This window comes from Leptosomus discolor, chromosome 4 (genome assembly GCF_034619465.1).
Source record: "Leptosomus discolor isolate bLepDis1 chromosome 4, bLepDis1.hap2, whole genome shotgun sequence".
NCBI lineage: Eukaryota > Metazoa > Chordata > Aves > Leptosomiformes > Leptosomidae > Leptosomus > Leptosomus discolor.
Window position 1 is genome coordinate 31512306 of NC_141394.1, and position 13151 is coordinate 31525456.

Here is a 13151-nt window from a genome sequence, read left to right on the forward strand (position 1 = left end):
AGGAAAAAAAAAAGCACAAAAATCACATTGCACCTCTCACATGCAGTATCTTAAAGCATTAATCGTAAGCACATAAGATATTTTACGCTATAACATCATCCCTTCACTCACTCCTAAAGAACAGTGTTCTCAACACAGAGCCCAGAAGCTACTTCACAATATACAGAATTTCTATATTTTGGCATAATTTAAGACATAAATTGAAGAGAAACATTGATTCCAGTTAGAAATATTGGGGAAATCTAGTTAAGCACAAAACAAATTATCTGTATACGAACTTGGCCAAGAAATGAGAAATAATTACATTTGCAGGAGTGCTATTTAACACATTGAATGACTGCAACAGGCTAGGATACACATTTAACATCATGTCCAGTGACAATCAAAAACCAGAAAGTTCAAGTGAAGTGAGAATAAGCCTAAAATGGTATCAGCAGTGAGAAAATGAGTTAGAATTGACAACCATGATCAATAGACAGGTCAGCAGCTGATATAAACTCTCACAAGTCTAATTTCTATTGCGTTTGCAAAACAACCACACCAGTCGTCTGACTCTTGAAGTCAGTAAATTAAGCTTAAGCGGTTAATTAAAATAATTTCTGCCTTTACAAATCTGACAGAAAGTGACTGTTAACACCTTTTTCCCCAAAACATTCAAGCAGAGCTTCGCAAACAGGAAACCACTAAATTCAGGAGGAGTTGGCAGAGTGAGGTTGTCCAGCCCTCGCACAGCCAGTTCTTCAGGTGTGTTGAAAAAGAACTACAGGGCTAATCCAGAGCTTTTAGCTATTTTTGCTTTCTTTAAACTTTAGCGTCATTAATTTCCTATTATTTTCCATTTGGTTCTTGTATAAACAATTTATGTAGAGATGGCTCAAATTACACTATTATAGTCCTATGAAGAATGCTATATTGTTTAAACCCCTTAAATCAGGGCTGTTAGATTCTCAAGCGCCTTTAAAGCCTTCATTTCCAGGCAGTAGACTAAAGAGACAGAAGGGACAATTCAAAAACTGTATTTAATCATTATGAAAGTTCTTCAGTTTTCAGGTTTATTTATTCTTGAGCGTCTGTTGTCAATACAAAACTCAGTTAAGGCAGCGTATGTGGCAAGGCAGCCAAAGATAATAGAAAATGCTGATCACTGCTGATTTCAGATAAATACCTGCACTCAGTGCTGAAAAGAACCAACTCATTTACAGTAAATGGCTACTTTAAGAGAAATAAACTTCATATACAGTGTTTACTGTGTTTTTCCCACTGACCTCCAACACTCATCTCCCTGCCAGCACCACTCATCCTACATGAGCGTCATCTCTTCCTACAATCTGACCGCTTTGACTCCAGCATTTTCCCTCCTGAAGCTGCTGCCATCTGGAACAGCTGTTCTTTACCTCTCCACCTCATTCACCTGTCATCTCTGTGCAAATCTCAGCTGAAAACATTCATTTTCTCCCTTGCCCCCATTTCTATTTCCCTTGTTTTATTTAGCTCCATAAAGCAAAGCCGCACACGGCCAAGAATACGCTTGGTATGCAAGATGCTGCAAACCGTGTCTACTCCACAATTATTTGTGTATCCAGGTAGCATTTAAGGACACAGAAGGCTTTGTCCAATGATACATCTTAAAACAGGTCTGATTCTAACCTCATGGAACAGTTCAAACCAAAACCACACATGCTTCTTTTGGGGGATATACCTATACTGACAGCCCAGCAAACATTGTCAATAAACCTTTGAAGGAACAATTTTATGTGGCTACTAAGTACCAAGGTTAAAATTAGTAAGGGGAAAAAAAGTTGGAAAGTAATGGTAGCAATTAGTCAAATTCTATCTCTGTAGAGTACTTCTGTAACAAATGACACACTGGAAGGAAGTTAACACCACAGGTTTTGTGCACATACACAGGGCAGCTGTTGATTGTGTTGCAGAACAGCATGGTAAAACAAAGACCTTCCAGCCAACACTGCAGAGTACAGCTTCTTATTCTACAGCTGGGAAATGTCATCTTAAGTCTGGCTTTGTCCCCAGAATAATCCAGGTCTTTCACTAAGTAGAGGATAGTCCAAGGTATCTAGTGTTTCTTTTGCATGTGCCATCACAAGCATCCCCTTCAGCCCTACAGCCCTTCCACTGGGCAGCAGAGAACTGCTCCCAAAACAGTGCATTTGCCAGTCCAGCATCGAGTTTCTCAACAGATGAACCTTCCTGAGAATCTTTCTTGTTTCTTTCACATGCAGATATCCCTAATAAACTCCTGTGCTTTTTCTCCCATTTCTCAGCCTGACACAAGTCTTACCTCTGACAGCATCTGAACGTATAAGGAACCAGGTTAGATGAAACTCCATGCAGCCTTCACAAACGATGCTCTTTCTCTCTGTAGTACAATTGCTGCAGTTTTGCTCTGACCACTGTTTATTCCATCTACAGCTCCCTGTATCACACAGAAATCTCAAAATTTCTCCTCTAACCAATACTATATCTGACATTTTAAACAAGCAACCTCACAGAAACAAATTACCCATGGTCTAGTGTAAGAGTATCTCCATAAGTAAAAATATAGGTGAATTACAAAAAAAAGCACCCTAGCAGGAACTAGATTGTCTTCCTTCAGAAACTAAGACCTTATTCATCAGACTAACTTAGCTACACAAAAGTCTTTTAAGATACAATAAAGATCATGTTGTTCCTTTCAGATGGCAGTGCACAGCAGCACATGCATTGCACTTCAAACAGTGATAAGAGAAATTCTGTTTCATAATTGATTCTCAAAATTTAATTCCAGTCCTTAAATAAATAAATAACCCCAACACAAAAACCCTGAATCTTTTCAAAATTGTTCCTGTTCTCATCTGTACATTCTTAGGTCCCTGTGTTTTATTTCAACTATATTCCATGTGTCTCTATATACACAGGTGTGTATGTGGGTGTATTATTTTTGTTTCTTTTCTATAAGAAAAGCCATTTAAATGAAAAGGTAAAAGGCATTGTTTGAATTGTGCTAACATTACTGGAATAATTTTCCTTTTCCTGTGGTTTCAGGAATCATACTCCGGTTGACAGGAGTGGATTTTCTGATGGGAAACACGTCTATCGAAGTTTTTACAGCTAGCTCAAAATGTAGCTTTTAACTACTTTTGTATGAGACCTGAAATCACACTGAGTTTTGATGCTTATTCTTTCAAACACTGTCTTTTAACCAAGTCAAACAATCACACAACCCAAACTAATAAATAAAGGATAGCACACTTTAAAAGTTACGGAGCTACATACTCTCTCATTTCCTCATGTACAGCTGCAAAATGAGACAACTGGAACGACTGCAAACTTGTTTGGAGTACGTGTCCAAAATGAACCCTTTTGGCTACAAGAGAAATTGCTACAGACAGTAACGAACAGCTGAGGAGAAAAAGCAAAATAGTCCTACAGATAGAGGAATACACGCGCTCTCTAGAAAATGATGCAACAAAATCGTTTCCAAAGGGAAAAAGTCTTCAAAATTGTACACAAGTAGAAGCTGTTTGTTTCTCTTCCACCCCCACTGCTCACCTCAGCTGAAACAGGCCTCACACTAAACATGTCACTTCTAACTATACTCAAGGAGTATTCCCGTGACTGCATCAGGAGCAGAGATGCTGACACAGCAACTACTTTGCACCAGTTTCCCCCTCCTATTTTATTAGCATGTTATTACTTTCAGCTTATTTCAGAATCTGGATGAAGACAGCACAAATGCAATTCTCTACTGGCTTTTTAAAAACCCTCAGCACATCAATAACGTCCTGTAGCTTAGAAGAGAATTCTTTGTGTTTAACTACCTCATTCGCACTTGACCATGTCACCAGAAATCTGTCAATTTAAATGACTATAGACCAAATCATATGAATACTCAATAAGTTCACCAAGTACCAATGACATCATTAGAAAGGTTTTTCAAAGATCACTTGTCCTACTGACCCATACCCACAAAAATATAATCCAAATTAGACATTATCAGCTATTTCTAGAGTAATTTGCACAGTCTACTGGAATCAGCCCAGAAAAAGTAAAAATGGGAGAGAAACATGTAATGACTACAAGGATGAAGCATGAAGAGATTTAAAACAATGTTTATCATTGACTAGGAAAGGACAAAATCCTTTGCAGTGTTTTCAAGTATTACAATTTTATTATCTATGAAAGTATGACTTTTCTGGACCTCAGTGCCCCATATTAGTCTCAGGAAATTAAGTACCTCATCTCAAAGAGGAGGGGGAGTACATGGATTAAATGCCATTGTGAATTGAGGTCACAATTCAATTTCAGCACGTAAGTTTGATTTTCCCTTTATAACATTGCACAGACATACCTCACCAATAGAAGCAATGTACACTTTGCCCAGCTATTTACCAGTCCACAAGTCCAGCAATGTTTGGAGAGAAAAGGAAGAAAACGGAGAAGTGTAAAACACAGTAACTTTTTGAGCAACTATCTGATGTTCTCAGCAGCTGCTGATTCTATCAAAATTCTTTGTCCCACTGATATTGCCAGCCTGTTCTGTTGTCTGAATCCAATTCCACTGTATTTTCTCAACTGCTGCTATTACACTACCATTCTGAATGAGAAACTTAACTCAGCTGCTGGGAGAAGGACAGCTATGCTGTTAACACTCAGAACTGGAAGCTGGGGGTTTTGAGTCCTCATAGCAAATCTCATCCGAGACATCCTTCTTCAGGGCTACGAGCACATGGCCACAGGTCTAGCTCCCCGGTATGAAGTACAGTTAGGAGACATTAACCTCTAGGGGCTTAAATCAATGAGACTGATATTTAAGATCCCAAGATACATTGTAGAATAAAATCCCATGTTATTTCTAGGCCATATGAGCTGCTGGTTGGGAAAACTTCTATAGAATCCATTTTTAACTATAACAGCAAATACCTGTCTATATCGCATGCTATCATGTCTGATTGAATGAGTATATACATACAGCTTTAGACAGCAAATTATATTTATAATGGAATTACTGTCAACAAGTACAAGAGGGACTTGACATGTTTGAGAGTCTGGCTGCACTCACGTAGGAATTTAGAAGGACACATAGAGACACCTTCCCTTGAGCACGCAGCTCCCATTTCCATGGTATTCAGCATGCGCTAATACAGCTGGACCCTAAATTTCACTTGTGACACATTTAGAGCGGCTGTCAAATTTGTCTATTGACCGATAGGTATCCACGTACATGCAATCACATCTTGATGTTGTCAATGAAGGCAAAACATCAGCATGCTTGCCTTTCTCCTTTAAGTTGACTAAGTTTTAGAAACCCTTTAGAAAGGGCACAGTAAGCTTAATTTTGTCATTGCAGCACAAAGGGAGTGGAAATTCTCCATTTCCTCTGTATCAGGAGGGATTTTCCAGCAGACGTGTCCTCAGCTACCTCGCACATCACGCTGCATATGCCAGGTGCCGCACAGGGCTTGGCCATTGAGCCCCCCCAGCCCTTGGGGACCACTGCTGGCTCACAGGGGGCCAATGTGGGGCTCTAGCTCAGGGCAGAGCCAGTTCCTTGCATCTGAAGCCATCAGCCTCATGCATTTGCCCCCCAGAGGCTCCCTGCTCTGCACCACAGGGATCTCTGTACCAGAACGCATCTAGGCCAAGCTGAAATTTTTGAAAACACTACTTGTTTGTTCATTTTAATTTTTCAACACTTTCACAGCTCCCATGATGACAGTGAAAGAGACAGCAGGGTAGGCTGAAGAGAACCTGTGCCAGCTCCTTCTGCAGAGAAAGTAATATCCCCCTGCCCACCAAACTGTAAAGGTAAGATTTCTTTTTATACTTTATATATCTCATGTTTTTACAAGCACAGCTCAAGAAATTGAAAAATACGTCAGTGCATCTCTTTCACTATTTATCATTAGACACATAAAAGAAAATTAAAATAATCAGTTTAACAGAATGTATTTGCCAACACTAAATCTACACATACATATGGAAGGTCCATTTGTGACTTTAAATGGCACAGGTGAGACCAGAGAAACTTCACTGCAGTTTCTGGATTACCAGTGATGCAAGACTGCCCAGGCAAAAGAAGCATCAAGCCTAATATCATTTTTTTTAATGGACTTTTGTGAAGGTCTGCTTCTGATAGTGAAATATTGATGTTTCTCCAGGCCATACCATGAGCAATGCCAGTTTCCTCGAGACCACTGACAGTGGTTGACCATGCATTACACGTGCCTGTATACAGGTTGCTGCTGTCTCCAAAACAAATTCTTTAATCAACCATGATTGCATCTGTTTTCAATAATGAAAAAAATAGCAAAATTAGTAAATACACAGCCCACACCTAACAGGAATACATGAAGAAAACCACCCCAGACCAAAAAAATCCACATTATTTTCCAGTGAAGCCATGCTGCCTGCAAATCTTGCTGTCTTGTTCTGCAATCTGGTGGACATATACAAACAAATTGTACGTTCCTGCTATTTAAGGAATTAGGGAAGCTACCCTTTTAGTTGGACATAACTCTTAAATCAAAGATTAAAGAACTGGATTTTTTAAGAATAAAAGAGTTTTCCACTGTGTTTCCCCATTCACACCCATGTTCATCAAATGCTTTGTACGCACAAGCCTAACTTCAGGAATATGAATAGTCTCTCTCAAGAGAGTCTTAAAATGAGACTTTTTGCTGTGCTTAATACAGCACTGCCAACTTTGTATGGCACCACTTACTCTAACCACTGCAGAAGGTACCTCTGCTCACTCTGGGAGCTAGACCATAAAAATACACAGTGCCTTTCTGTTCCTTTTTGAAGCAATTAACCCCCTGTTCTCAGTGCAGCTATATGGCTGGAACGTCATGTAAATTCCTTCCCTTTGTCGCTTTTTGTTTTCTAATTTTAATTTGAAACAAAGAGGTGAATGAGGAATTTTACAAGTTTTTCAATCTGGCAAACTGCTAGAGGCAAAGTCTGTTTCAAATATAATGAAAGTAAGAAAAGTGCAGTTACCACCTAAACACGGAAAACTGTCTCAATTCTTCTGCTGAAGCACGGTTGTTGGTTGTTTTTGATGTGCCAATCTCACAGCAGAACAACCAATATAACTCTGCTTGTTTCTGAAGTCTGTTATTCGTTTTAAATGATTTGACCACAGGAAGGTATTCCACTGTATTACTTTTTTTTTTTTTTTAATTTTTTTTTCCAATTTTCTTTTTTTTTTCTCTCTAGAGTATACTACTCAGTTTTGAAAGTATTAAGGTGGCTTGACAGGTTGACAAAGAAAAGAGACAGCTTTCTATGAGGCTTTCTGAACAGATTTACATACAGTGAAAGCAAACGCTTCAGGTATTGTATTTCAAACCTATTAATTATAAAGCAATATAGAATTTCTAGGAAAGCTGAAACACAAGCCTGAAGGCATGGAATCAATTGTCTTTGCATTGCCTTACCAATATTTAATTTTAATACAGTTAGAGGTGGTCTGGGGTCAATTCATTTGGCCACAATAGGCACTTGAGATCTATGGAGCTCTTCAGAAGTTTTGAGAATTACTGCTCCCACAGTTTGCAGTACTAGCACACATGTTGGAATTTATTTTTTCTTTCCTGTTTCATTCTATTGCAACATTGTGGATATACATCAGTATCCTTGGGAACTATGGAAAGAACAGACTCTAAGATCTTATCCTCCTTATTTACACCGTCCGTTGGGCACATATGCACAAGCATGAACACTTTCCAAACACCTTGATTTATTTTAGGCTCATCCTGACAGACATTTCTAACTGTTCTCAAGTTCTAAGCCACCATTTTATGCTTATATATTAAATATAACAAATAGTACAATGTAAAAATCATCAGCTAAGCCTCGTTAACGTCATTTAAAAAAACAGTTGTCATTTGCCAGTCCCTTTTTGTGGAGGGTTATTGTTGGCTAGAGAGTACGAGGAGGAGGGCAGCAGCGGGAGAGGAGTACAAAATACTGGGCTCCTACTAAAAATGCGTTTATTCAGGTGTGGGGTTTTTTCTGTGCAACATATAATCAAAGGCATCTTAAAAACGCGATTGTAGAAAAACTGGTAAATAACAAAGTCCCTTCTCTAATGCTCTACACTCTCATTTAAGTTAAGTGAGCCTTCAGTAAAAAAGGAATGTAAAAAGTACTATATCAAAGGAATAACACTTACATCTTGCATTTTTTATAGTCAACTAATTAATTGCACAAATTGCAGAGTCACAAAGAGTTTGTTCTTGCAAATCGAAAAATAACTGCACTAACACCTGTTGTGGCATTGGAGACTGCTACCTACTTCTGTAGACACAGCAGGGCAAAATATTATAATCATATAAACAATACATTTTATATACAATGTACCTTTCATAGGATAAGAATTAAGGTAGCTTCTGTGCACTGTTCCACTATAAGCTTGATGTGGTGATTAACTACAGTGACAATATCTTCACATTCATTATGCAATAAATGAGCTGATAATAATGAGAAGCTTTTCATGTTTCCTATCATATCCATAACTATCAAGTTGGGGTCTAGCTGTGAAAAGCATCTGGTTTGGTAAATATTATTGCCACATTATTAATATCCCATACAGAAAGTTAGTGTCATGATCATAAATTTGCTGAATAGTATCTACATTCCTGAAAAAAATATTTTTTAAAAAACCTCTTATAATATACATTCAGAACTTGCTTATATGCTGTTTTAGAATCAGAGCAGATACTGATTCGATACACTATTTTATAATTTTTAATTAGCCCCTACTTGTGAATGCAAAAACACCTCACAAAGCATTGTCAACAAGGGTAACCACATCCTAAAAAAAATCCCAAACTTCTAAATTGTTGTTAAGCTTGTCATTGCTTACTGCCTTCTGCTCTCATATTCACTGCTCTGCGTCTATGTGCATTTCTGCTTTGTAATTTTTGAAAGACAAACTAATGCTTCAATTAATCAAATGATGCAACTGCTAGGTGGAGATGGAGGGAAGACTGCTGCCAAACCATTTCTTTATGACGTGGAGCAGCTGCAGCACCTTACTCCACTAACGGCTGAACTTTGTGGAGAACGAGATTGTCATTATGCTAGAGATGTTGTTAACACACAAACATATGCCCACATACACACACACAGACGTAAAAGTGCAAAGATTACAATGTGAGATTTTTTCTGGAGGGCATTTTTCTGCCTTTTTCTTCCTATTTCACTTAAAAATTTACACAAGCCTTTTGCGGCAAATAGTTTTAATCATTTCATGCAGTAGAGCAGCCTGGCTTACAACACTGAAATACAGGTGTCAACACTAAAGATTGCCATTGGGAGGGTATTACAGGAATAAGAGGTTATTTCTTCAGTACCAGACAGTATATAAATCCAGCCTTCTATTCACTGTAAAAAACAAGAGAGAGGTAGTGAGTCAGTGTATCATAGACTTACAGAATGCTTTGGGTTGGAAGGGGCCTTTAGAGATCACCTAGTTCCACCCCACATGCCGTGGGCAGGGACACCTTCCACTAGATCAGGTTGCTCAAAGACCCATCCAACCTGGCCTTGAACACTTCCAATGACGGGGCAGCATCTGTAACTTCTCTGGGTACCATAGAGAAGTACAGACAGATTCTTGTTAAATATATTGCTTTTAAAAATCTATGTGATACCACATGTAGTGTTATGAATGCCACAGTCAAGAATTAAATAGCAACAGGGAGGAAAGCAGCTGTGAAAAACTGGTTTATGTGCCTGACTAAAAATGCAAAGGCTGACTCTGAAATTAATCCTTTTCTTAAAGAGCTTTTCTTTTCAATTCTTTAGAGCATGTTTTTATTCTGCTGGAGGAGAGGCATTCAGCAAATCTACACATAAACACATTCTTTGAATGGTAATGGGAGAAACCAAACAAATTAGTCTCATAGTCATCTAGCCCATTTTCTCGCCAAGGCAGGACTGTCCAGTTGAAAACTAACATATGTAACCTCTTTCACTCTTATGTCACACAGAGGGTAACAAATCCGGAAGCGGTTTCCAGTTTCAACACAGAAAATACATACAAAAATGCCCTAAGAAACAGCCACTTTCCAAAAACAGTACAAATGACTCTGTTTCTACTAACATGTTTCTTAGTTACTTCTCAATACAGATATTGCTGAACTAGTGTAACTCCTCGTAATTGTATTTTATCATTTTGGTAAAAGGACATCTCATGCTGCTCTAAAATTTGCTCTCCTAATACTCAGGGCTATGGGCTCAAAGTGACTTCACGATCATGGATGTTGAATATGTAAATTCCTTGCCATTTTTTATAGAAGATAGTACCATATCATCTTTGAACTGTATAAAGTAATACTCTGTATCAGTCCTGTTAGAGAGAATAATTTCTACTTTCATAACTCATAACTTACATATGTGTATAAAAAAATAGACTCTCAGAATATAATTCACAGATAAGGCAAGTTAAACTTTTTCTTTCAAAAATTTCTCCCAATAAATTCTGGTAATTTTGGAAAGGGCAAAAGAAGAAGCGGAGAATAAGGAAAGCTCAGTGTCATTCTATACGACACACACCAAATATGACAAAAAAGGCCTGCTTTAAATTCCTTCAATTCTCCACTGAAATTTGACTTCATGTTTTGCTTTTGATAACCCTACAGTTCTTCAGTAATATAAAGCTCTTTGAAAATTATAATGCTGTCATATGAAATGTCTTTACATTTCCCAAAGCCTCACTGCAAGTCAATTAAATGTAGTCAAGTTCTGCTAAAGAGTAGTTTCCAGGGTGAAGTATATGTCTATAATTATTTTTTTTTTTAAAGCAAGCTGTAATTTCCAATTTTAAGACAAAAACTGTGAGGAATGAAGAACAGCTGTTTCTTCCATTGGTTTCTATTACTTTTGTGCTCTGAGAAGGCAAAATTAAAAAGTAAGATGAGACAGCAGCTGAGCTATTTCCGTAAACTGTGGATGCGTTAGACACTTCTTTCAACACAAACACTCCCTTTCTCTTTCTCAAATTTCTAGAAGACTTCCTAAGATAGTGCTACACAATAGGCTGCTTACAAACCTGAAGCTGAGAACCTATTGCTTTACCCTTTAAAGAAATAACCACAGAAGAAATAAATGAAGTATGCATAATGTCAACCTCCAGGTCCACAGCTGCTACAAACTCAAATCACCCCAAGTTCACAAATATTTTTAAGAAATTAGTCTGACCTTTGATTTTTCTTAATGAAACCTAGAACCATGTATTTGGTTTAAGATATCTCCTGTCAAGAAACGTTCTAAAAAAGCCATATGCAAGTCAATAATTATATTCCCATTTTAGAGATTAAGGAATATTAAGCAGATGTGCAGTGACTTGCTCAGACACTGAGTAATTAGTCGCCTGTCAAAATTACAACAATCTAATAAAAAATTGATTATTCAAAGAACCTGTCCTAATTTCTGTCACTTAAGACATATAATCTTGGAACAGTGATATTAAAATAACAGTAAGTATGCTATTATTATTTAATAAGAAAAGAGGTTTGGGGGTTTTTTGTTCGGAGGTGAGTTTGTGGGTTTTGGTTTGTTTTCTTGGTTTGTTGGTTGTTGGGTTTTTTTTAAGTGAAGCGTCCGTAAAGTGAAAGTGACTAAAATCTTGTGTGTAATGTCTTGAAAATCATTCTAACTTGAACAGACTTGATATCCAGTAACTTAGGTAAAGACTTTTTAAAAATTTTAACATCTTGAAATTAGAAAAAAAATTGCAAGCTGAAAGGTAGCTGAAGAAAATAAAAGTTAAAATTAAACAGGAAAAAGAAGAAAAATATTGCGTCATTAACCATATTCAAATTTAAACATGCAATGTAATGACGGAAACGAACTAAAAAAATTTATAGAACTGATACTTGCGGAGAGATAAAAATTATTTGGTTTATTGCATGATCTCTACTGATAAATTCAAGTTTGTGAGGAGCTAACCAAAGTGAGGAAAAAACACTTTGACAGCAGCCAGTTGTAGCCAGCAGGTAATTTTGAGAATATGTTCTTATTAATTTACAAAAGTGATTAAAAAAATCTAGTAAATCCTCCACTATCATAAAAAAAAAAAAAAAAAAAGTTCTTTTTAGCAAAGCACCAATATAACCTAAAATAGTTCCTGTTACCAACATCCTGGGAACAGATCAAGGTTTTGTTTTTCTGGAGTCAGCAGAACACTACCTGTAAACAATATGCATTTTATTTTCTGTCACATTTGATGTGATGAATGCACAGGGAAACCCATGTGAGAAGCATAACCTTCATACTATTCTCTAGTCACTTTCAGTATTAGCAGCTCTCCCAACTCACTAGTTTAAGAAAAGACATTTCTTATAAACTACTTCTGCAACTTTGAGAAAACAATCCCACTAATTGCTCTACATAGGAAATACGAACATTAAAGGAAATTACTTTACAAAGCAGAAGGAATCATGTTACATTCAACCCTAGAATCCAAATTCTGCCCTCCTTTGCACTTAAATACTTCAGTGGATACATTTCGCTCCATCTTCCAGTTACTTCTGCCTTATTCAAGTCGTTTTATAATTTGGGAAAAGATGAGCAAACAGCTCACACTGACTATACCTGCAGGCCTGTCACATGTTTAGACACAAAGCTTTAAAATTTGTCTACAGGTTTTCAACCTCATTGCTACTGCATCATTTTAACTAATTATTACTGTATAATTACCAATTAATACAGAATACCTTGAGTATATTGTGATACATTTTATCTGGGAGAAAGCTGAATTAATTTCAAAATTACTGTACAAGACTAGGCCAGAATTCTACCAAATATGTTGTTATTGTGCCCATAACTCCTGGTACTTGATTTCCTTTACCGGAGGTTAGCAAAAACCCTGCAAAACTAGGCACTACTACAGGGATTCCCCAACAGACTGTTCCAAACACAACTGGTTTCTTAGAAGACTTTTTTGTTTTAAAATAGATTTCTCTTGTTGGCCTGTTTCCAAGCAAAAATGTAGGATATCTAGATAACCTCTTTAATAGGAACGGAAAAGGCATTTCTAGGAATTAAATCGCAGCTGCAGGCATGACTCCAAACCCCTCATTTTTAAAAGTGGGCATTTCTTTACTGAAGTCGTGATTTCCCGTGCTAGATCACTACTGTAT

General features: G+C 37.3%; 1 protein-coding gene across 2 annotated transcripts in view; it reads right to left on the reverse strand.

The window, feature by feature from the left end:
• Nucleotides 1–13151, reverse strand: part of GRID2 (glutamate ionotropic receptor delta type subunit 2) — a 730540-nt gene that overhangs the window by 574296 nt on the left and 143093 nt on the right. The gene's annotated exons all lie outside the window — the stretch shown is intronic.